Raw genomic sequence first — 23,779 nt, 5'->3', positions numbered from 1 at the left:
TTATCTTGTTTAACTTTACCCTCGTAAATTTGCCGGATTCATAATTGTTTGTTTTTGTTTAAATTCTCATTCTGGTGTGCAAGATCTGTTCATCAAGTGTGGTTCACTTCACGAAACTGCTGTGGGTCATTCCCAGGACTGAGCCCCTGTGCATTCTGACAGTGTGTGTGCTGTGGGAGAGTCAGTGGGTTTTTTTGTTTTATGCCCGTGCCCCGCCCAGCCCCGCCGCCAACTGCTTCCATTGGGCGTTGCTGCTTGTTGAGCCCAGGAGCTGTTCTCCCTAGATTCTACTGTCCAGTTAAAGAATTGTTGGCTCTTTCTGGGAATGAGTCCCAGCCTGTAAAAAATGGCTCAATATGTTGGGATGTCTGTTCACATTCAACAGTGACTTTTAAATTAGATTTACAGTTCCCTGTCTGTGAAACAGTAAATGGTCCAAGGATTGCACAAAGGCTTGGCAATCCATTGTTGGAAACTGTTTGTTTGAATTGGTAAGTTTAAAAAAAATTCTTTCTTAATTTGCCACTTAAGTTTAAGTCTCTGAGATGGTAGGGGACTTGATCAAAGGATTTGAATCATTGCTATTAATTAGATTATCTTTAGATTAGATTACTTACAGTGTGGAAACAGGCCCTTCGGCCCAACAAGTCCACACCGCCCCGCCGAAGCGTAACCCACCCATACCCCTACATCTACATTTACCCCTTACCTAGCACTATGGGCAATTTAGCATGGCCAATTCACCTTGCCTGCACATCTTTGGACTGTGGAAGGAAACCGGAGCACCCGGAGGAAACCCACGCAGACACGGGGAGAACGTGCAAACTCCACACAGTCAGTCGCCTGAGGCGGGAATTGAACCCGGATCTCAGGCGCTGTGAGGCAGCAGTGCTAACCACTGTGCCACCGTGCCGCCCACTTTGCCCTAGAAAATTTGCCATATTTATAATTGTTGGTTTTTGTTTAAATTATAATGTTGAGGTGCAAGATCTGTTCTTCATCAAGTCTGGTTAGGAACAGTTGAGAAATTGAGGGACATTGCATGTTTTAATTTCACTCTGTTGTGAATCTAGTGACAGTGACATTCATTTGTATTGGGTTGCTTACCCTTAGTTGTCGTGTCTTCCACCCCAAGTATTCACTATGGTAGTGAGTTCCGCAGTCTCACCACACTCTGAGGTTTTTCATGAAATCCTTAGTACAGAATTGTAAGGGAAAATGTTGACAAGGGCAGAATATAGGGTCTTAACTGCAAAAGCCAGGAAGACATTCGACAAAGTAAAACCATGACAATGTCGGGATAAATAAGGAACTTTGACAGCAATGAAGAGGTCACACGTCAGAGTTCAAGATAATGGTCGTGACAAAAAGAAAAAGTACTCTGCAGATATTGAATATTGTAATTAAGCAAGTTTCTAAATGCTGTAGTTGGTTGAATACGATAATGTAAGAGATTAAAAAACCAAAACCATGAATGTAATTTGATGTTGGTAACCATAAAGCAAGTGCATACTATTGATTGCTTTGGCCAATTCCTAATGGGAATGACAGCAACAGAAAATCATGTCGTGACACACAGATAAAACACACACGTTGTACAACAAAACTAGACTGTTATTGGGATCAAAGACATTTAAATGACAGGAGACATAGTCCCTGCAGTGATCCGAATGTGAGCTGAACAAATTTCACACTTGAACAATATTCTCTGGGAATGCAATGTCCACCTCATTCGGTCATTCAGGCCATCGAGTCAACATTGAGTGACCGTCCCACCCAGACCCAGTTCGTTACCCAATCCCTGTAACCCTGCATCTCCCATGGTCAATCCACCCTCATCTGCACATCCTTTGGACTGTGGAACGAGGCCAGAGCACCAGAGGAAGCCCACGCAGACACAAGGGGAGAATGTGTAAACTCTACACAGACAGTCGGCCCGAAAGTAGGATCAAACTCAGGTCACTGATGCCGTGAGGCAGCAGTGCTAACCACCGTGACACCACCACATGCTGCTATCTTAAAAAGTGAATTTCAAACACTAGAGAACATTTGAGAGAAAAAACAAAACTCTCCTATCTTAAATGAGAGACTAGTCTCTGGCTAGAATTGAGTTGACATTACATTTACATTAAGTCCTCTCCAGATGTTATACAGCTCCATCGGATCAACTGTTTCTTCTAAACTCAAACTGATAGAAGCCCAGCCTGACATCCCCTTGTCCCCGATTATAAGTTGAGTAAATGAGCGACCCTCGACCTCACTGGCATGAAAAAGGATGGACTCAATCCAAGTTGACCTTAACTGTCCAACCTCTTGACCCCCACGCCACAATGTGGTCATCCGCAACTCAGCCCTGAACGAGAGCAGAGGAACTGAATAGACAGCGGTGAGGTGGACATTGCATTCCCAGAGAATATTGTTCAAGTGTGAAATTTGTTCAGCTCACATTCGGATCACTGCAGGGACTATGTCTCCTGTCATTTAAATGTCTTTGATCCCAATAACAGTCTAGTTTTGATGTACATTGTGTGTGTTTTATCTGTGTGTCACGACATGATTTTCTGTTGCTGTTATTCCCATTAGGATGTGTGAATTCAGTACCAGATTGCAGTCACAGTTCTGAATTTTCCTTGTGGATTGTTGTAGGACGTACTAAATGTCAGTCAGAATATAAGAAGCTCTACTGTTTATTTAACCCTCTGCTGTCATTGTCCTGGGACTGTATGAATGGGGAAGTGTAGAGGAAGTTTTACTCTGTATCTAACTCAATGCAGTCTCTGTCTTGGCAGTGTTTGTTGGGGACAGTGTTGAGGTAGCTTCACTTGAAATTTAAGAGTAGAGGAAGCTTTATTCTGATTGTCATCCCATGCTGTCCTTGTCCTGGGAGGTTTAGATGGCATCTATAATTGAAGTGAATGCAGACTTGGCTGTGGGAGTGGAGGGTACTTCTACCTGAGCACACCCATCTTTGAGATTGCTGTGCTGTTCAAGACAATCTGAGACATCTTCATGCACTTTTCCAACCAACCACAGGGTGGTTAAGGATGGGTATAAATGCTGGCATTGCCAGCGATGACCACACCCCATGCATGAATAAATACTTCCTGTTTAAAAGTTACATTCACGTTCCAAACCCTCTAATGTATGACTACTTACATGGAAAATTCTTGTCTGTTTGCAATTTCATTTTAAAACATAGGAATGTGTCAACCATGTAGAAATATAACAAGAACAACAAATGGAGAATTTAACAGGTAATGAACAGGACCAGAATGCTGAGTCAGCCTGACCCCCATGGCTGAGAGAGTTCTCCCAGATGTTGAAGTTACGCCAATGCCTTTTATTCTTGCAGCTTCCCCAAAAGTTTGTCCCTGATGTAAGATCATTCAATGACCCGAAGGACGAACTCTTTTTATCTCCATAGCTGATGCCAGACTTGCTGAGTAATTCCAGTCCTTCTGCTCTACCCTTTTATGGGATTTGAGCTTTCCTAATTCAGTGTAATGAAGAACTGAAGATGCTGGAGATCTGAAACACAAAAATGCATCAAATGCTGGAGAAACTCAATAGGACTGGCAGCACATGTGGAGAGAAAAGCAGAGTTAGCATTTCAAGTGCTGTGACCCTTCTTCACAACTGTTCTGGACTCAAGCCAGGATATTGTCTTTGTTTCTTTCTCTCTCTCTCCACCAGTGTTGCCAGACTGGCTGAGTTTCTCCAGCAATTTCTGTTATGACACTTTCACAAGGTTGATGTATGTTATCCATCCCTAAGTGCAAGGTGTCTTGCTTGTGCCAATTCAGAGGGCAGTTTAAGAGTCAACCACGTTGCTGTGGGTCTGGAGTCACATGTAAGTCAGACCATGCAAGGATGGCAGTTTCCCTCCTGAAAGGACATTGATGAACATGGGTTTTTAGGACAATTGACGTCAGTGCCATCGATACCATACTGAGACTTACTTTGTGTTCCCCATTTATGATTTGAATTATTCACATCTTACCTCTTGCTGTGGTGGGATTTGAACTCATGTTCCCTGGATTACTCATCCTGTGACATTATGACTACACTGTTGTTTCCCATTCTTTGCTATTTTGTGTTTGTTGTTCACGTCTTTGTCCTTTGATGTTTGGGAAATTGAACCTGTTTAAAAGATTGCCCTAAATTTGTCCCTTTGACCAAGTCTTTGGTCACCTGTCCCAATCTGTGCTCCGGTCTTGTGATTTTTAAAGGAATTCTCAGTATGTTCATGTGAAGCACTTTGACATAATTAACTGTTCACAGGTAGTATTTGAATGCAGCTTGTGTCCCTATCTTAATATCTGAAAGTACAGGGTCATATTTTAAATGTAGAAGACAAAAATGAGGATGATTTCTTTTTTTTTCTGAGGGTTGTGTGTCTTCTTCAAAAGGCAGTGGATTCAAAATCTTTAAGGCAGAGGTAGATAGGTTGTTGATAACCAAGTGGATGAAAGATTGTCGGGGATGTGTTGGAATGTAGAGTTGAGGTTGAATTCAGATCAGCCATGATCTTATTGAATATTGCAGCAGGCTCGAAGTGCCGAGTGGCCTACTCCCGCCTTGATCAGGGTTAATGACAGTACTGACCCTCTCCAACATCACTCTATCCTCTGGGAGGGTCTGCTTTTAGCGTCTTCCGTTCTGATTTGTTTAACCGTAGCTGCTGGTGTTGGTATCTATACTGATGATATCCAACTGTGCCTGAACACCACTTCTCTCTGACTCCTCTGTCATTCATAATTTACCAATAATTTCATCTGAATGCCTGCCCAATTTCCAGCATTGGATAACCATAAACATTCCCTTAGTTCAATATTGTGAAGTGTGAAGACATTGTTTTAGTCCCCAAGTTCGACCTGAGCCCCCGTCCACCCGCCCCCCACCCCCACCTCAGTAACTCTGTTGACAGCCTTCATGTCACTTTAAAACTAGGATCGATAGATTCGTGAAGAGTTGGGGGATGAACAGTTGCAGGAAAAGGGCAGGAAAGTGAATGTGGGGAATGCCTGATCACCCAGAATCCTACTGAATGGAGAAGCAGGCTCAAGGGGCTGAATGGCATGTTCCTGTTCCTCCATCTTCTGGTTCCCGAGCCCTTACCTCTGATACAGGACACAGACTTCAGTGTGTGCCATTACTGAGAGTGCTGATGTTCCCTTGTGTAATATCAACAACTTAGCAGCTGCTGAAACCTCTTGCTCCTTTGTTACCTCTAAACAGAATAAGCCAATGTGTTCAGGGGAGGCGATGGCCGACTTTATTGTCACCAGACTATTCACCCAGGTAGTGTTCTAGGGACTTGGGTTCAAAGCCTGCCACGGCAGAAGGTGGAATCTGAATTCAATATAAATCTGGAATTAAGAGTCGACTGATGAAATCGTTGTGGTTTGTTGTAAGAACGTATCTGGTTTCCTGCTGTCCGAAACTGGTCTGATCTACATGTGATTCAGATCCACTGTCAGCTGATTCAATCAAAACCTCCACTATAACCTCCCTACTTTTATACTCCATTTAAAGGCCAATCTCCCTTTTGCCTTCCCTATTAGTCACTGTGCTCCCAGAAGCAGGATTGTGGATCAGTGTAAAGTAGGTCCTATATCTCTGATTACATCGGTACACAAGGCAGTGAAGAAAGGTTTCAGCACACTGGCCTTCATCAGTTCGGGAATTGAGTAGAGATGTTGGCAAGTTATGTTGTAGGTATACAGGACGGTGATGAGGCTGCACCTGGAATTTTGTGATCAGTTTTGGTCCCCTCAATGTTCTGACTTCTGACTTCTTCAACTCTGGGTTTGGTTGAAGTGTTGGGATACTTTGTCCAACTCAGCATGTTTAAACTTGGCAGGAGGTGAGCACAACAAGATTGAAGTATTTAAAGTTACTTGGACTCTATTTTAAACTTACATCAGGACCAGTAGTCAGAGACACATACAAAATGGAAACAGACCCTTTGGTACAACTGGTCCATGCTGACCTGACATCCTAAACTAATCTAGTGCCATTTGACAACACCTGACCCAAATCCTGTGGCAGCACATTTCATATAAGTACTACCCTCTGCATGAAGAAGTTGTCCCTTTAATATATTTCGGCTCTCACCATAAACCTATGCCGTCTAGTTCTGGACTCTCCCATCCCTGGGAAAAGACCTTGTCTATTACCCTGTCCATGCCCCTCATGATTTTGTAACCTCTATTAAGTCACTCCTCTGCCTCTGATGCTCCAGTGAAAACAGTCCCAGCCTATTCAGCCATTCCCTATAGCTCAAACCCTCCAACCCCCAGCAACATTCCCGTAATTTGTTTCTCACAGAGAAGTCAACGTTTCAGTCCTGAAGAAGGGTTAATACCCAAACCGTTGACGACGCCACATCCTGGTGCTGCCTGGCTTGCTGTATTCTCTCATCCTCCTGCTTGCCTACTTCGGGTTGCAACATGAAGTTGCTCAGTGGTAACCACTGCAGCCTCACAGTGCCAGGGACCCAGGTTTGATTCCAGCCTTGGGTGACTGTCTGTGAGGAGTTTGCACATTCTCCCAGTGTCTGCGTTGGTTTTCTCTGGGTGGTCCTGTTTTCTTCGAGAGTCTAAAGATGTTCAGGTCATGTCTATTGCTTAATTGCCCATAGGGTTAGGTATATTCGTCAGAGGGAAATGGGTCTGGATGGGTTACTCTTCGGAGGGTCGGTGTGGACTTGTTCGGACAAATGGCCTGTTTGCACTCTGTACCTAATCTCATATACACTACTTTTGTCACTAACGAATGGCAGAGTCGATTTGACGGGCCGAATGGCCTAACTTCTGCTCCGATGGTCTTGCAGTCGTAGGTTTCTCTGGATCATTTCATTTGGCAATGTGCAGTCCCTGGCTCAATGAGCAGCAGTTTTCAATGAAACCAAAGCTCATTTGATGGTTGAACTCCTACAGTGTGGAAACAGGTCCTTCAGCCGAACACATCTGCACTGATTCTCCGAAGAGTAACCTACTCAGATCCATTTTCCTACGCTCCATAAATTGCACACAGACCCCCAAGGGTGGAAGTATTCCTGGGTTCCTGGTGCCATGAGGCAGCAGTGCTAACCCTGAGTCACCATGGGGTTGTGGTTGTGGGGGGTGGGGGAGTCAATTGCAGTCCAGCAGAAAACAAAAACAGCCCACCTACTCTCCCACTGCACCCACTGTCAGAACTGTTAGGAGGTTCAGTCCTTGAGGGTGACTAAAGGCAGCGTCACTGGTAGGATCTGATTGCTGGGAGCGCTGGTGCCCCCGCTGGTGCTTCCGCAAGTTGCAGGAAAACATGATCCTCTTCACACACTCGGGCCAGCTGGAGGGCATCTCCCCGGTGTGGACACACTGGTGCTTCAGCAGGGCAGCGGAATTGCTGAAGGACTTCCCGCACTCAGTGCAGCAGAAAGGCCTCCCCCCCCGCCCTCCAGCCACCATCCCCCCATGTGGACCAGCTGGTGCTTCAGCAATGTGGACGAGCGGGTAAAGCCCTTCCCACACTCGGGCAAGAGAACGGTTTCTCCCCGGTGTGGACTGACTGGTGAGTCAGCAGGGCTGAGAAATTGATGAAGGCCTTCCTGCACTTAGTACAACTGAATGACCTTTCCCCCATGTGGACCCACCAATGGGCCAGCAGGTCGGAAGAAAGAGCAAAGCCCTTCCTGCACTCGGGGCAGAAGAACGGCTTCTCCTCAGTGTTGACCCACTGGTGTCTCAGCAGGTGGGAAGAACTGCTGATGGCCATCTCCCACTTGGGGCCAGAGAACAGACTTCCCTGGTGTGGACCAACTGGTGCGTCAGCAGGGCAGAGGAATCACTGAAGGCCTTCCCGCACTCAGGGCAGCAGAAGGGCCTCTTCCTCTCTGCAGACCCATTGGTGCTTCAGAACCCTTTCAAATTTCATAATATGCTTCTGATAGGAGGGAGGCCAGAATTTCACACAATATTCCAAAAGTGGTCTAACCAATGTCCTGTACAACCACAGCAAAACCTCCCAACTCCAATACTCAGTCAAACCCACAAAAAACAAACAGGAAAGAATGGAGGGACAAACCGACTTTTTGAGAGTCAGCTTGGAAGCATCAATGAGAAATCGGTGGACTGGGTTTATTCGGTACCCGTTCTCCTTTAATACACTATATATGTATTTCTCTTGTGCTCTTCGCAGTTTCTCTGTGCTGCAGTGTGTAGTGGCTCGTTGAAATAATGTCCTGATGCAGCTTCATTTGTGGATGTTGGGATGATTGCTTCTGTGGTTAAGTACTTGGTTTGGGTGTGTTGGTTTTTCCGTAGATGCTAGTTTGAAGTTTCCCATTGACTGTTCGCTCTACTGTGACATCCAGGAATGGCACTTTGTTGTTGTTCTCCTCCCCTTCAAACCAGGAGCCCCCCTTAGGCCATAGTCTCACTACTTGGAACACCAATATACAGACTAGTCAAAGGCCTCCACTGAAGAGTAAAACACCAAGTCGAAGATTCACGCTACTCCATTTACTCCATCCAAACATTCCTGAACACCAAAGACACTAAGATAGAATAGTATGGAATAATGATGTCCTTTGATATAACAGCCCTGTTCACATCCATTAACATCAACGTGGCCAAAGAAAACTGAAGACACTACGCGAACAACCAAAGACACAAATACAGCCTCAAATTCATCAGCAACGACAACGCTGCCAACCTCATGGAACTGTGCCTTACCACCCACTTCATATTCAGTAACAAGCCCTACAAACAAATCAACGAAATACCCATGAAATCACCAGCATCAGGATTCCTAGCAGAAGCAATAATGCAGAGAGTCGAACAAACAGCCCTTCCAATGATCCAACCCAAAGTTTGAGTCCGCTACAACGATGACACTTTTGTCATCAAAAAATGAAACAAATTAGAGGAAACATACAACACCATCAACATTATCCTTACTGGCATAAAATTCACAAAAGAGGAGATCAACAGCAAAGTGCCATTTCTAGATGTCACAGTAGAGCGAACAGTCAATGGTAAATTCAAAACAGCGTCTACAGGAAAACAACGCACGCGAACCAAGAACTTAACTACAGAAGCAATCATCCCTACACATACAAGCAAATCTGAATCAGGACACTATTTCAACGAGCCACTACACACTGCAGCACCCAGGAACTCCGAAGATCAATAATTAACTGTACAGCGCATTTGAGAAGAGCGTGTATCCGATAAACCCCAAGAAAACTGCTTCCCTGACCGGGAATCGAACCCGGGGCGCGGCGGTGAGAGCGCCGAATCCTAAACACTAGACCACCAGGGAGATGCAGATATGCTCTGATGGCTCTACTGAAATTTTCTTCCCTGCTCGGAAATCGAATCCAGGCCACAGCAGTTGGAAAGCTTTCACCTGTGCATCCAACAATATCATTTCTTGTATCCATTGCTCCCGATGGGGTCTCCTCGACATTGGGGAGACTGGAGACTCCTCGCAGAGTCTAGTCACAGCACTTGAGGGAACATCTCCAGGACACCCGCACCAATCAACCCCATCGCCCTATGGTCCAACATTTCAACACCCCCTCCCACACTGTCGAGGACATGCAGGTCCTGGGCCTCTTCCATCGCGGCTCCCTCCCCACCCGATGCCTGGAGGATGGACGCCTCATCTTCCGCTTCGGGTAAATTCAACCGCAGGCCATCAATTTGGACTTCAGCAGTTTCCTCATTTCCCCTCCACCCACCTAACTTCAGTTCCAACCTTCCAGCTCAGCGCTGTCGTCAAGACTTGTCTCACCTGCCAATCTCCCTTCCGACCTATCCGCTCCACCCTCCTCTCTGACCTGTCACCTCATCCCCACCCCCTGTTGCACTCTTTGCTACCTTCGGCCCAGCACCCCCCAATTTATCCCTCCACCCTGGAGGGGTCCTGCCTCTATTCCTGATGAAGGGCTTTTGCCCGAAACGTGGATTTTCCTGATCCTCGCGGAAGCTATCTGACCTGCTGTGCTTTTCTAGCACCACTCTGATCTAAACTCTGGTTTCCAGCCTCTGCAGTCCTCACTTTTGCCTACCCAATAAAACCAGTGTGCCAATTTCACATCAACAAACTGACACAAGCAGACACAACGTCGACAGAAACACTAGCACATTACTTTACATTAAAGACATCTGTGAAATGATGTCCAGACAACTCAACCCTCTCAGCATCATGGTCGCCCACAAATTTACCAACACACTTAAACAGCGGCTAATGAACCTGAAATACCCGATACAAACAACCAGCAAACGAATGTTATTTACAAAATACTATACAAGGAAATATATACATGAACTCTGCCACACAGGTCTCTGTGGCAAGAAATGCTGGGATGAGATAAGGAAGACTTTTTTCCAGCCAAAACGAATCGGCACTGACTGGACAGCCATTTAAAATCAAGGCTGTCAGCCCAGGGTGGAAGATCCGAAGGGATGAACAGTTTTCTTATTTCCTGAAGACTCACAAAGCTGAGACTGGGTTTTGGTGTTTGTTCCCTTTCCACTCCCAAGAGCCGCAGTGGTTGGGGCGGTGTGTTGGGGAAAGTGAAATGTACCCGTGACCAGTGTGTGGGGTCTTTCAGCTTCCCCTCCTCTGACGGCGCTGTGACTTGACTCTGATGTTCTCAGGGACATTTACTGACACGAGACAGTGAAAAGATTCTCATTCCTGCAGATTAGGAATTGTACCCATATGCCGGTTTCAGGACAATGAGAAAGATTAATTGGGGTGTGTGAAGAAGCTGTGAGCTGCATTTCAAACAGGTAGGTGGAGTCAGATACGTCATCCATTGCGCCCATGGTCCTGAGAGTAGCTTACACCACCATGTTCAGAGCTCTGACGTTAACACGGACATGAGCAGCAATGGGAACATTCACAAGGTGAACAACCAAAGATAATCACCGTCACAGATTCCCTTCCACAGGCCCAACTTTGTGAAGCAGTATCTTTCACTGGCAAAGGAAACACCCTTGTCCTCAGGTGCCTGCTTCATTTCGATCAAAATTTCCGCTGATATCTGCTTGTTCCATCCTGACAGACAGTGGGTTGCAGATTCTCATCGTTACCAATGTGAGTGAAATATTTCCCAACTCCACTGATTTGAATCTTAAATAAGAAACCGGGGAACAGTCTCCCTTTGTTTTTGACGACATTTCTCAACTGCAGTCGGCAGGGTTCACACCTGCGTGGGGAAACCGCAATGGATCTCAAGTCCATCGCATTAACCACTCGGTCCACCAGTACAGAACCACACTGACAGCTTCATTTCCCAGATCTCTCTGCTTGTGGAGCTTAGAAAGAGTATATCACTGCTGAGTTTTTTGAGTCCAAACACTTCACAGGTTTCGATACGGTTGAATATTTGCATTTGGCGTGTCTAGGTGTTTCATCCCGAAAGATGATATGGGCTTTCAGTTAAAACAAAAACTGAAATTGCAGGAGCAACTCAGCAGGTCAGGCAGCATCTGTGGAAAGAGAAGAAGAGACAAGATTTCATACCTTCTTCTGAACTTTGCCTTCTCCCACACGTACTACCAAACCTGCTGAGTTTCTTCAGCAGATTCGCTTTCTGTCTCGGATTCTCAGTATCCGCACTCCTTGACGTTGGACATTGAATCAGTTCAGAAACCCCTTTGTGTTTCCTCAGTGGAGACGATTTCCATTTGGGAAACATTTTCCTGACCCAATTAAATAGACGCTACTTTGCAGCTAAGAAAGCGGTAGGAGTGAAATCACCTTGGGTGGTTTCAAAACACCAACCTTGCAGTTAATAGCCAAGCGCGCTGACAAAAAGCAGCACAATGACAGGCATTTGGGTAGCGTCCACAATCTCTTCAAGGAAGCTAGTACTGAATTAATACGTAATTCAGTTTGCCTAGCCATCAGTTTTATTTTCCCATAATAAAGCCTGGGACATACATTGTGGAGACATAGGGACAGTCCGATCTCATCCTCTGCAGGCACATCCATGTCACTAGGAACTAGCTCTCCTACACTGGGGCCATCGCCTTCGAATCTTTCAGTGTTTTACCTGTTCCCGAGCTTTCGGATTGGCCCGGAGCCGAGAAGAGGTTTGAATGCCTGATGTGCAGGAACTGCAATTTCGCTGAAATTTGAAAACTTTCAACGTTCAAACTTTAACAACGTCCTCACTGAAATAATTTGCGAAAACCTGGAAGAAATTCTTCCAAACTTAGCTGGATCATTTCGGTTTGGAGGATCTTGATCTTAAATTAGAAAGAGGCTGTTGAATGTGGAGATGTGTTCCCCACGTTAACTGAAAGTGGTTGGCCAATGCTTCCCGATGCAGGGCTGCCTGACCCACCGGGCGGTCTCTTTCCTAAACTGTTCCCGGCGCTTCCGCCGCACCGTGAAGTCATAAGGCAAGCCCCCAGCGATGGCCTGCAGCTGTTGTGACTCAATAATGATGCTGGTCCGGGAAAATGATTATAAATCAGTTCATGGGTCACGTGGTACTGAATCATTCAACGGAACTTTCTTCAAACTTCAGGGATTTATATGTGGGAGGAGGTAAATGGGCAGGTGTTATACCTCAGTCCACTCTTTCTTCACTTTCATCATCTCCCATAGTCCCAATAGTCCCAAGGCATCCATCTCCCATTGTCCCAAGGCACTTTCCCCTGTAACCGCCAAATGTGTAACACTTGCCCATTTACCTGCTCCCTCTTGAATAACCAAGGACTCAAATATACCTGCCAGATGAAGCAGCACTTTACCAGTACTTTTGCCACAATCTAGTCTACTGCATTCACTGCTCGCACAGTGTCGTTTCTCCAATGTAGCATGAAGCATAAACTGGGTGACTCTTTGCAGAACATTTCGGCTCTGTCCGCAAAAAAGGCCCTGACCTTCCGGATGCCTGCCACTTTAACACATCACCCTGTTCCCTGACCAACATCTCTGTCTCAGGTTTGCAGCAGTGTTCCAGCTCCAGATGGAAGAGCAACACCTCATTTTCCACTTGGAGCCCCTACTGCCCTCCGGTCTTCAATATCGAGTTCCATAACTTTAGGGCCTGAACTCCCCCATGTCCTTGACTCCTACCACACACACACAAACACACGACTCCGCGTTATCTCATAGTCTGCTGTGACACACTACTTATTGTTAGCTACTAACAGTCTCCATTAACAATTGTTCACCCTCCCACACAGATCGTTATTCACTCCTATGTCCTTCCTATTGGTCTCTCTCTGAGCTGGCGGCAAACAGAGCAATGTACATTGGAGACTCTGAGGCAGCTGAAACTTTCTCAGAGTGAAATACATTCCAAATTGTTTCAAGAATTGCAAGCAGCAAAGAGTTTCCAGAACATTTGCTTGTCATTCTGTCTCCGGAGCACTGATGTTTGTCTCATCCACAGGAACTGGGCAATCTCCACTGGCGTATAATTAAACCATTTTGTTTCTACTTGCACGTTGTTGTGGAAGGAGGGCAGAGTCCATTCGCTCTTCTACTGTCTCTCTCTCTCTCTCGCTGAAAACCTTGGAATGAGAGATGTCAGTTACATTAATACGGGGATTATGAACAGCTTTGATTGTGAACTTGCTCCAAAGGTCTGTTTTCGGAAAGATAGAAAGATGCTGTGCTGGTGGGAGAGAATGGTTTCTCAGCTGGGTTATGGTCCCAACACGCACCCGTTGTGCCATTCTCCTGCATTGCACGTCAGCTTTTCCAGATAAGTCTTCAGCTTTTCATCTGGCGTGTGGCATGCACGTTTGAGAATGACGTCAGAAGAGGTTCACTGATGTCGTGTCATATGCTGTTGTGGAGACATATCGCCGATGTTGAAAAATAAACTGTCTAAATTCCCACATTCTGTTTTTCGATCTGTGATTTCACTCAGAATCAAAAATGTTCAAAACTCGCAAAGTTCAATCGTTAACAAAGTGCTCATAGGAACAATTAGCGAACATCGAGAAGAAATTCTTCCAAATTTACCTGGAGAATTTCGCTTTGAGGGGTTTTGAACTTTAAGTAAAAGGAATGGAAGTTTGCCTCGAGGCTGTTTAATGTGGAGATGTGTTCTCTATGTAAACTGGTCGTAGTTGACCATCCCAGTGCTTCCTGATGCAGGGCTGCCTGGCCCACAGTGAGGTTTACTCGTAGCAACTGGAGTGAATCCAGAGAGGAAGCAGACTCTGCAAAAGTGCTCAAATACGTTTTTTCTCTCTTATCGGTATTTTCCTTGTGTATTCCCTCAGTTTGTCACGTCTGCAGTTTGCACCATGGAAAATGATTGCTTCTTTCCTCATGTTCATAATTAAAAGTGTAGTTTCTCATGGGACTGAGCCACATTGAAAGGATTGTCATGTTGATATATATATGTATATTATATATATATATATAATCTAGGTTAAATTAGATTCTCTACAGTGTGGAAACAGGTCCTTCGGCCCAGCTCGTCCACGCCAACCCTGCGAAGGGTAACCCACCATTTCTTTATAATTAATGCACCTAACACTATGGGCAATTTAGCATGGCCAATTCACCTGACCTGTGGGAGGAAACCGGAGCACCCGGAAGAAACCCACGCAGACACAAGGAGAATGTTCAAACTCCACACAGACAGTTGTCAGAGGCTGGAGCCCAACCTGGGACCCCGGTGCTGCGAGGGAGCAGCGCTAACCACTAAGCCACCGTACTGCCTCAAACGCATTGCTTCATATGGTGTATCTGTGATATTGTTGGCTGTTGTAACAGTTTGTTTGCAATTATTATTCACGTTCTAATGTAGTAATGGAATTACGTCCTTTTTCATCATTTTGATTTAATCCGAAGACAGGAAGTCATTTAGCAAGTTTACTGGCTTTCTTTTCTCAAGCAGCCTTGACATTTCATTTTTATAACCTTGATTCAGTTCCATTTCCAGCATCTTTGTAGGCAGTTTATTCCATGTTTTGAAGTTTCCCTCTAAACACACCTAAGCCTATTTTAATGCATGAGGGTTTTAAGGTTTCTGTGTGCCGGGTAATATGTGATCAGCAGGCATCTGGCAATTTACAGGAATTGCCACCTTTGTTATGTTCATTTAACTGTGCTGACAGTGATCGCTTTTTTGTGATTTATTTTGCAGGAAGATGTGCAGAAAGAAATCTGAAAGCAAATGATCCATCAACTTCTGACAGAGCCACTTGATTCATTGGGACTTGAATATCAGCAGCCATTCCAATCGAGAAGATATGTTTGCTTTAGTCTGCTTGAGACACTTTGGACACTGGTGTGGCAGGAAGAATACTGAGACACCGAGTGAGGAAGATTCAGTGCGCTGACTGTGAAAAGTGCTTCAAACCATTTACTCAGCTTGGGGAATTAAAATCACACCCCTCACTGTGGGAAAGACTATGTCCCCGCTCTGTTTGTAATTTCGAACCCAGAGCAACACAAGGAAAGCGCCACCCCATGAGGAAACCGTGGAAATGTGGGGACTGTGGGAAAGGATTCCATTCCCCATCCGTGCTGGAAACCACAGACGCATTCACAACGGGGTGAGGCCGTCACCTGCTCAGTGTGCAGGAAGGGGTTCAGTCAGAGAGAAGCCATTCACGTGCCCCATGTGCAGGGGAGAGTTCACTCAGTCAGCTGCACTGCTGACCCACCAGTGGGTCCACACTGGAGAGAGGCCATTCACCTGCTGTCAGTTCCAAAAGGGTTTCACCTGCTTCTCCCACCTGAGGAGGCACCATCGAGTTTACGTGCCAGTGCAAGAGGATTGATGGAGCAATGGCCGAGTGCGACGATCAACCCAGCACTGGGGCGTCTCATGTTCGAATCCCACTGCGGTAGATTGCAGAATTGGAATTCGGTCCATAATCTTCGACTTCATAATCTAAGAATGAAACCACTTTTCGGGGGAAAAACACCATCTGATTCACTCATGTCCTTTTTAGTGAAGGAAACTGCCATTGCGGGAAAGGGTTCACTCAGTCATCCCAGCTGCATGTTTTACCCGGCTGTACCAGGGAATCCAGTAACAAACGGACAACTCAGCTGACCAACAAAGAAAGTGGGGTGGGGGAGTGGGTGCAATATGATCTGGAGTTGTTTTCTTTAAAAACTATTTTTTGTATGCCTTTTCCCTGGGGAAATCTGAAGCTGTAACAAAATAGAGTCGTAGTAAAGGTTACCTGAACTTACCGCCCGGCTTAGACTCTGTGAGGTCCAACAGGTTTTTGTTTTAAAGCTGCTCATTTCTTTCAGCCTCCAGCACTAATGTCATGTCTCAGAAGGACCAGTGAATGAGTAGCTAATATTGTTACAAATTGTATATTTTTTCAGGACTTCAGGTTCATTGTTTCATTGGAATTGCAAAGTTTACTGGCAACAGTGGGAGGTTTGGGCTGTATTCACTGGAAACAAAGTTTTAAAATCTCACAAACACCAGGGTATATTCTAACAGGTTTATTTGGAAGCACTAGGTTTCGAAGTGCTGCTCCTTCTTCAGGTAGCTGTGGTGTGGAATCAAAAGATGCAGAATATATCGCAAAAACATTATAGTGTCATTCAACATAATTGAACACTGGTCCACATTTCGCTGAAAAATTAAAGTTCTCTCCGCAATTAGAACCCTTGAGTTCTCCCACGCAGGCTGCGTGTATTCACGGGGATTCTCAATGCATGTTGATATTTGAAATCATTTCCAGCAGACAAACATTTCCCCTCCTGGATTCAAACACTGCTGATATTCAGGCCCTGACTAAATTTCTTGTCCATGCCTGAAAAGCAAATCCTCCTCTTCTAATAACTTGAGAAAACAGATCACTGCTGTCAGTGCAGGGCAGAAAATATGATGAGAGAATTTTGGTTTGCATTGAACAGCCTTCTCTTTCTTCTACCCGAAATCTCTGTCTCTCAATTCCTAAACCTTTCAATGGATTCCAACCCAAATTCATCCTTCCATTTCCTGCCTTTCCCCAGCTCCCCTCTCCTGAAAGTGCTGACCCTCTGTTCAGTTTCTCAGCCACATCTCGCCATCCTTAGTATATAGCCCACATCTTTATTTAGTTTTTAAAACTGAAAGGCAGTGGTTTGCTGATGCCAGGATGTAAGGGTGACTGCACTTACACAGTGTTCCAGACTCGTCTCTCGTCTCATTCAGAAAGGTCTGCAGTGCACATGTGCAGAGAAGGGGATGCTGGGAGTGGGTGGGATGCATTCTCACCTCCCCATCCAATCATCCCCATCGCGTCCCCTGTCCATTCCCTCACCGCCACCCATAGCATCCCCTGTCCATTCTCTCTCTCTACCCTTACCTACCAGTCCCTTCTCTCTCTCTCCCACACATGCCACTCTCCCCACCCCGTCCATTCTATCTCTGCACCCTCTGCCCTCTGTCCAGTCCCTCATCCACCCTCTGTCCCCATCCATTCCCTTTATCGCTCCACCCTCTGCCTCCCCCAATCCAGTCCCTTCCCTTACACTCATTTTCTCTCACCTCCCACACGCTGCCCCCATCCATTCCTTCTCTCCCCCACCTTCTCCCGCCATTCATTGTTGCTCTCTTTCTCCACCCTCTACCCCGTCCATTCTCAGCCCAACCTTTGCCCCGTCCATTCTCTCCCCACCCACTGCCGCCCGTCCATTCTCTCCCCAGCCATTGACCCGTCCATTCTCTCCCCACCCACTTCCCCCGTCCATTCTCTCCCCACCTACTGCCCCGTCCATTCTCTCCCCACCCACTTTCCCCGTCCTTTCTCTCCCCACCCACTTCCCCGGTCCATTATCTCCCCACCCATTGACCCCTGTCCATTCTCTCCCCACCCACTGCCCCGTGTCCATTCTGTCCTGATCCACTGCTCCTCGTCCAATCTCTCCCCATCCACTGCCCCATGAATTCTCTCCCCACCCATTGCCCCCGTCCATTCTCTCCCACCACAGGCCGCCGTCCATTTTCTCCCCACCCACTGCCCCGTCCATTCTCTCTCCCCACACTCTGCAACCAATTTCTTTCACTTCACACTCTGCAACTCCGCATTCTCTCTCTCCTCCCCAATCCTCTTCACCACATTCTCTCTCTCTGCTCCCACCCTGTGTACCCCCATGCATTCTCTACCCCCGATGCTCTGCTCTCCTGCCCATTTTCCCTCTTTCTCTTCCCCCAGTCTCTGCGCCCCCGGTCAAATCTCTCTCTGAGTACTCTCCCCCGTCCTTTCTCGTGCCTCGAGCCCTCTTTGATCGCTGGATCAACCCCTTCTAATGATAGAGAGAGAGAATGGATGGTGATGGCGACCTGGGGTGGGGGTGGGGAAGGGAAGCGTGAGAAATGGCTAACCTTTAACATCGAGAATACCTAAAATGATGTATTCAGAAACATCAGTAATGTCTGAAAGCACATTCAAATGTTTAAAAAAATGCTCCAGACATCTTTCTGAAACTTGCATTGAAATCTGCGCAGTTAGGCCACAATTGAGGACAGCCTGTAAACTTGGAATGACCTATTCCTAGTCTTGTGAAATTGGTTCAGTATATGTAGAAATACAGTCATAGAGTTGCAGAGAACAGAAACAAACCTTTCGATCCACGCAGACAACATTTCCTAAATTAACCTAGTGATCCATTTGCCAGCATTTGGCCCAAATCTCTCTCAGCCCTTCCTATTCAGACCTCCATCCAGATGCCTTTTAAATGTTGTAATTCTACCAGCCTCGACCACTGCCTCTGGCAGCTTATTCCAAACACATGCCACGCTCTGCGTGAGAAAGTTCCCCCGTTCGGTCCCTTTTAAACCTTTTCCCTCTCAGCCTAAACCCCTCTAGTTTTGGACTTCCTCCACCCTGGGGAATAGATATACAAACGTTGAGCTGCCAAACAAAATCATACAGTCACAGAGATGTCCAGCATGGAAACAGACCCTTTAGTCTAACCCATCCATGCCGACCAGATATCACAACCCAATCTAGTCCCACCTGCCAGCACCCAGCCCATATCCCTCCAAACTCTTCCTATTCATATTCCCATCCAAATGCCTCTTAAATGTGGCAATTGTACCAGCCTCCACCGTTTCCTCTGGCAGCTCATTCCATACACGTACCACCCTCTGCGTGATTCAGTTGCTCCTTCGCTCTCATTTCTATCTTTCCCCTCTCACCCTAAACCTATGCCCTCTAGTTCTGAACTCCCCGATCCCAGAGAAAAACCTTTGCCTATTTATTCTATCCATGCCCCTCATAATTTTGTAAACGTCTATAAGGTCACCACTCAGCCTCTGATGCGCCAGGGAAAACAGCCCCAGTCTGTTCAGCCTCTCCCTCCAACCCTGGCAATATCCTTGTAAATCTTTCTGAACCCTTTCAAGTTTCACAACATCTTTCCGACAGGAAGGAGACCAGAATTGCACGCAATATTCCAACAGTGGCCTAACCAATGCCCTGTACAGCCGCAACATGACCGCCCAAATGCTATACTCAATACACTGACCAATAAAGTAAAGCATACCAAACGCCTTCTTCACTATACTGTCTACCTGCGACTCCAATTTTAAGGAGCTATGAACCTGCACTCCAAGGTCTCTTTGTGTTCAGCAACACTCCCTAGGACCTTACGATTAATTGTATAAGTCCTGCTAAGATTTGCTTTCCCAAAATGCAGCACCTCACATTTATCTGAATTAAACTCCATCTGCCACTTCTTAGCTCCTTGGCCCATCTGGTCCAGATCCTGTTGTAATCTGAGGTAACCCTCTTTGCTGTCCACTACACCTCCAATTTTGGTGTCATCTGAAAACTTACTAACTTACCTTTTATACTCGCATCCAAATCATTTATGTAAATGACAAAAAGCAGAGGGCCCAGCACTGATCCTTGTGGCACTCCACTGATCACAGGCCTCCAGCCGGAAAAAAGCAGCCCTCTACCACCACCCTCTGCCTTCTACCTTTGAGCCAGTTCTGGATCCAAATGGCTCGTTTTCCCTGAGATCTAAACTTGCTAATCAATTTCCCATGGGGAATCTTGTCGAACGCCTTACTGATGCCCAGATAGATCACATCTACTGCTCTGCCCTCATCAATCTTCTTTGTTACTTCTTCAAAAAACTAAATCAAGTTTCTGAGACATGAATTCCGATGCACAAAGCCATGTTGACGATCCCGAATCAGTCCTTGAATTTCCAAATACATGTACATCCTGCCCCTCAGGATTCCCTCCAACAACTTGCCCACCACCGTGGTCAGGCTCACCGGTCTATAGTTCCCTGGACTGTCTTTACCGCCCTTCTTAAACAGTGGCACCACATTTGCCAACCTCCAGTCTTCCGGCACCTCACCTGTGACTATCGATGATACAAATAACTCAGCAAGAGGCCCAGCAATCACTTCTCTAGCTTCCCACAGAGTTCTTGGTTACACCTGATCAGGTCCTGGGGATTTATCCATCTTTAACCGTTTCAAGACATCCAGCACTTCTTTCTCTGTAATCTGGACATTTTGTAAGGTGTCACCATCTATTTCCCTTCAGTCGATATCTTCCATATTCTTTTCCACAGTAAATACTGATGCAAAATATTCATTTAGTGTCTCCCCCATTGTCTGTGGCTCCACACAAAGGCCGGCTTTCTGATCTTTGAGGGGCCCTATTCTCTGAGGAGAAAGTGAGGACTGCAGATGCTGGCGATCAGAGCTGAAAATGTGTTGCTGGAAAAGTGCAGCAGGTCAGGAAGCATCCAAGGAACAGGAGAATCGACGTTTCTGGCATAAGCCCTTCTTCAGGATGCACAGTTGGGCCACAAACAAGGATAGGCTGTAAGAGTGAATGAGTGAATAAAAGACAAATCCCATCTCGCCCATGAGGAGAAAGTGAGAACTGCAGATGCTGGAGATTAGAGTCGAGAGTGTGGTGTTGAAAAAGCACAGCAGGTCAGGCAACATCCAAGGAGCAGGAAAATCAACGTTTCAGACAAAAGCCCTTCACCTTGCCCTCTCCAGTGTGTGTTGGGAAACTGCTTAACTGCTAAATCATGTCTAGTGGCCGAGTAGAGGCTGATAACAAGTTTGGAACACACAAGAAGGACCTCAGCTGAAACCTTGGATTCATGTCTCACGACAGGAGACCCAGCTACACAATACATACAAACCCTATCTCTCTCTCTCTCTCTCACACACACACACACACACACACAACACACACACGTACTCACACGGTCGAACAGACCCTCTCTGATCGACAGGCTCTCTCTCAGACACACATTGATACACCCCTCACACTCTCATTCATGCACTCACCTTCTCACACAATTATACTCCATCACACACACACTTTACCCAGCATGCGCGCACAAACACACAGGCGCTCTGTCTCATGAATTCACTCACATGTAGAAGTCTTTGGGGTGAATTGCATTTGCAGGATTATATGTTTGGAAATAGAAAAAATCTGACTCAAGACTGGGATACAGACAGACTCTAACCTCACAGCTCTCATGCGTTGTCTGACCTGAGGTGTCACCTCCCTTTATAAAACATTAAGTTACCTGGAGAATGTTACTAAAAAGAAATTCTGGGATTTACAGTTTAATGAACCGAAATCTGCAACCCATTTTAAAAGATTAAAGACTTCACAGGTTTCTTCAATATATCATTTCTGTTGCATGACACTATAATCTTTTACTATATATTCTGTGTCTTACCATCCCACTCAACAGCGAGCTGATGAAGGAACAGCGCTCCAAAACCTAGTGCTTCCAAACAAACCTGTTGGACTCTACCCTGGTGTTTCTGTCATTTTAAAACTTTGTTTCAAGTGAATACAGCACGCACCTCCCACTGTTGCCAGTAAACTTTGCAATGCCAATGAAACAATAAACCTGTAGTCCTAAAAAATTTACAATTTCGAACAATACCATCTACTCATTCACTGTTCCTTCTGAGACACGACATTGGAAACGCGGTGCTGGTGGCTGAAAGAAATGAGAAGCTGTTGGATCTCCCAGCTTTCAATGAGAGTTTAAGCCTGACTGTAATTTCCGGTAACCTTAACTGCGACCCAACTTTGTTGCAGCTTCAGATCTCCACATCACAAGGCGTACAAAAAGTAGCTTTTCTTAAAACAAAAACACCTCAACCTCAAAGTGCACACACTCACCCCCACTCCTCCAACCACACTTTTTTTTTTATTGGTCAGTTGAGTTGTCCCTTTGTAACTGGATCCTTCGTACAGCCGGGTAAAGCATGCAGCTGGGACGACTGAGTGAATCCTATTCCCCAACGGCAGTTTCTATCATTGAAAAGGACATGAGTGAATCAGGTGGGTTTTTGCCCTCTGAAAATGGTTTCATCCTTAGATTCTGAAGTTCAGATTACTGACCGAATCCCAATTCTGCCATCTGCCGCGACGGGATTCGAACCTGGGATTCCCCAGAGCTGGGTTGTCAGCGGCGCTCGGCCATCGCTCCTTCCATCCCCCCTGCGATGGCACGTGAACGCGCTGGTGCCTCCGCAGGTGGGAGGAGCAGGTGCTTACAGCAGGTGAACGGCCTCTCTCCGGTGTGGACCCACTGGTGGGTCAGCAGTGCAGCTGACTGAGTGAACCCCCTCCCGTACATGGGGCACGTGAATGGCTTCTCTCACTTGTGGACCCACTCGTGCGTCTCCAGATGGCTGATCCGACTGAAGCCCTTCCTACACACTGAGCTGGTGAATGGCCTCTCCCCGCTGTGAAGACGTCTGTGGGTTTCCAACACGGATGGGGAAGGGAATCCTTTCCCTCAGTCCCCACATTTCCACAGTTTCCCCATTGGGGGAGCTTTCCTTGTGTTGGTCTGGGTTTGAAATTACAATCAGAACGAGGACATAGTCTATCCCCACCGTCAGGGATGAGACTTTGATTCCCCCAAGCTGAGTAAATGGTGTAAAGCACTTTTCACAGTCAGCGCACTGAATCTCCCTCACTCGGTGTCTCAGTATACTTCCTGCCACACTAGTGTCCAAAATCTCTCAAGCAAACAAAAGCAACTATGTCTTCTTGATTGGAATGGCTGCTGATATTCAAGTCCCAATGAATCAAGCGTCTCTGTCAGAAGTTGATGTATCATTTGTTTTCAGATTTCTTTCGGACACGTCTTCCTGCGAAAAAAAAAACACAAAATTAGTGGTCATTTTCAGTACACTTAAACGAACATAACATAGGTGGCAGTTCGTGTAGTTTGCCAGATGCCTGCTGATCACATAATACCCAGCACACAGAAACCTGAAATCCCTCATGCAGCCAGATAGGCTCAGGTGTGTTTAGAGGAAACTTCATTCAAATATAATCTAATCTTAAACTAAATACGTGTACATATATATATCAATATGCCAATCCATTCAATGCGGCTCAGTTCCATGAGAAACTACAATTTTAATTGTGAACATGAGGAAAAAAGCAATCATTTTCCAGGGTGCAAACTGCATACGTGACAAACTGAGGGAATACACAAGGAAAATACCTAAAAGGGAGATAGAAAGTATTTGAGCACCTTTGCAGAATCTGCTCCCTCTCTGGATTCACTCCAGTTGCTACAAATAAACCTCCCTGGGGGTCAGGCAGCCCTGCATCGGGAAGCACTGGGATGGTCAACTACGACCAGTTTACATGGAGAACACATTTCCACATTAAACAGCCTCGAGGCAAACTTCCCTTCCTTCCACTTAAAGTTCAAGACCCCTCAAAGCGAAATTCCCCAGGTACGTTTGGAAGAATTTCTTCCAGGTGTTCACCAATCATTTCTATGAGCACTTTGTTAAAGTTTGAATATTGTG

At 46.0% G+C, this 23,779-nt stretch overlaps 1 non-coding gene across 1 annotated transcript; it reads right to left on the bottom strand.

Annotated features, from left to right (window-relative positions):
- Positions 1-9,240: 9,240 nt before the first annotated feature.
- Positions 9,241-9,312, bottom strand: trnae-cuc (transfer RNA glutamic acid (anticodon CUC)). The gene has a single exon. It is a non-coding gene; the product is annotated as a tRNA-Glu (tRNA).
- Between the last annotated feature and the right edge of the window lie 14,467 nt (positions 9,313-23,779).

Source organism: Chiloscyllium punctatum, chromosome 36 (genome assembly GCF_047496795.1).
Source record: "Chiloscyllium punctatum isolate Juve2018m chromosome 36, sChiPun1.3, whole genome shotgun sequence".
In the NCBI taxonomy this organism is placed as follows: Eukaryota; Metazoa; Chordata; class Chondrichthyes; order Orectolobiformes; family Hemiscylliidae; genus Chiloscyllium; species Chiloscyllium punctatum.
This window is presented reverse-complemented; position numbering and strand designations above follow the sequence as displayed.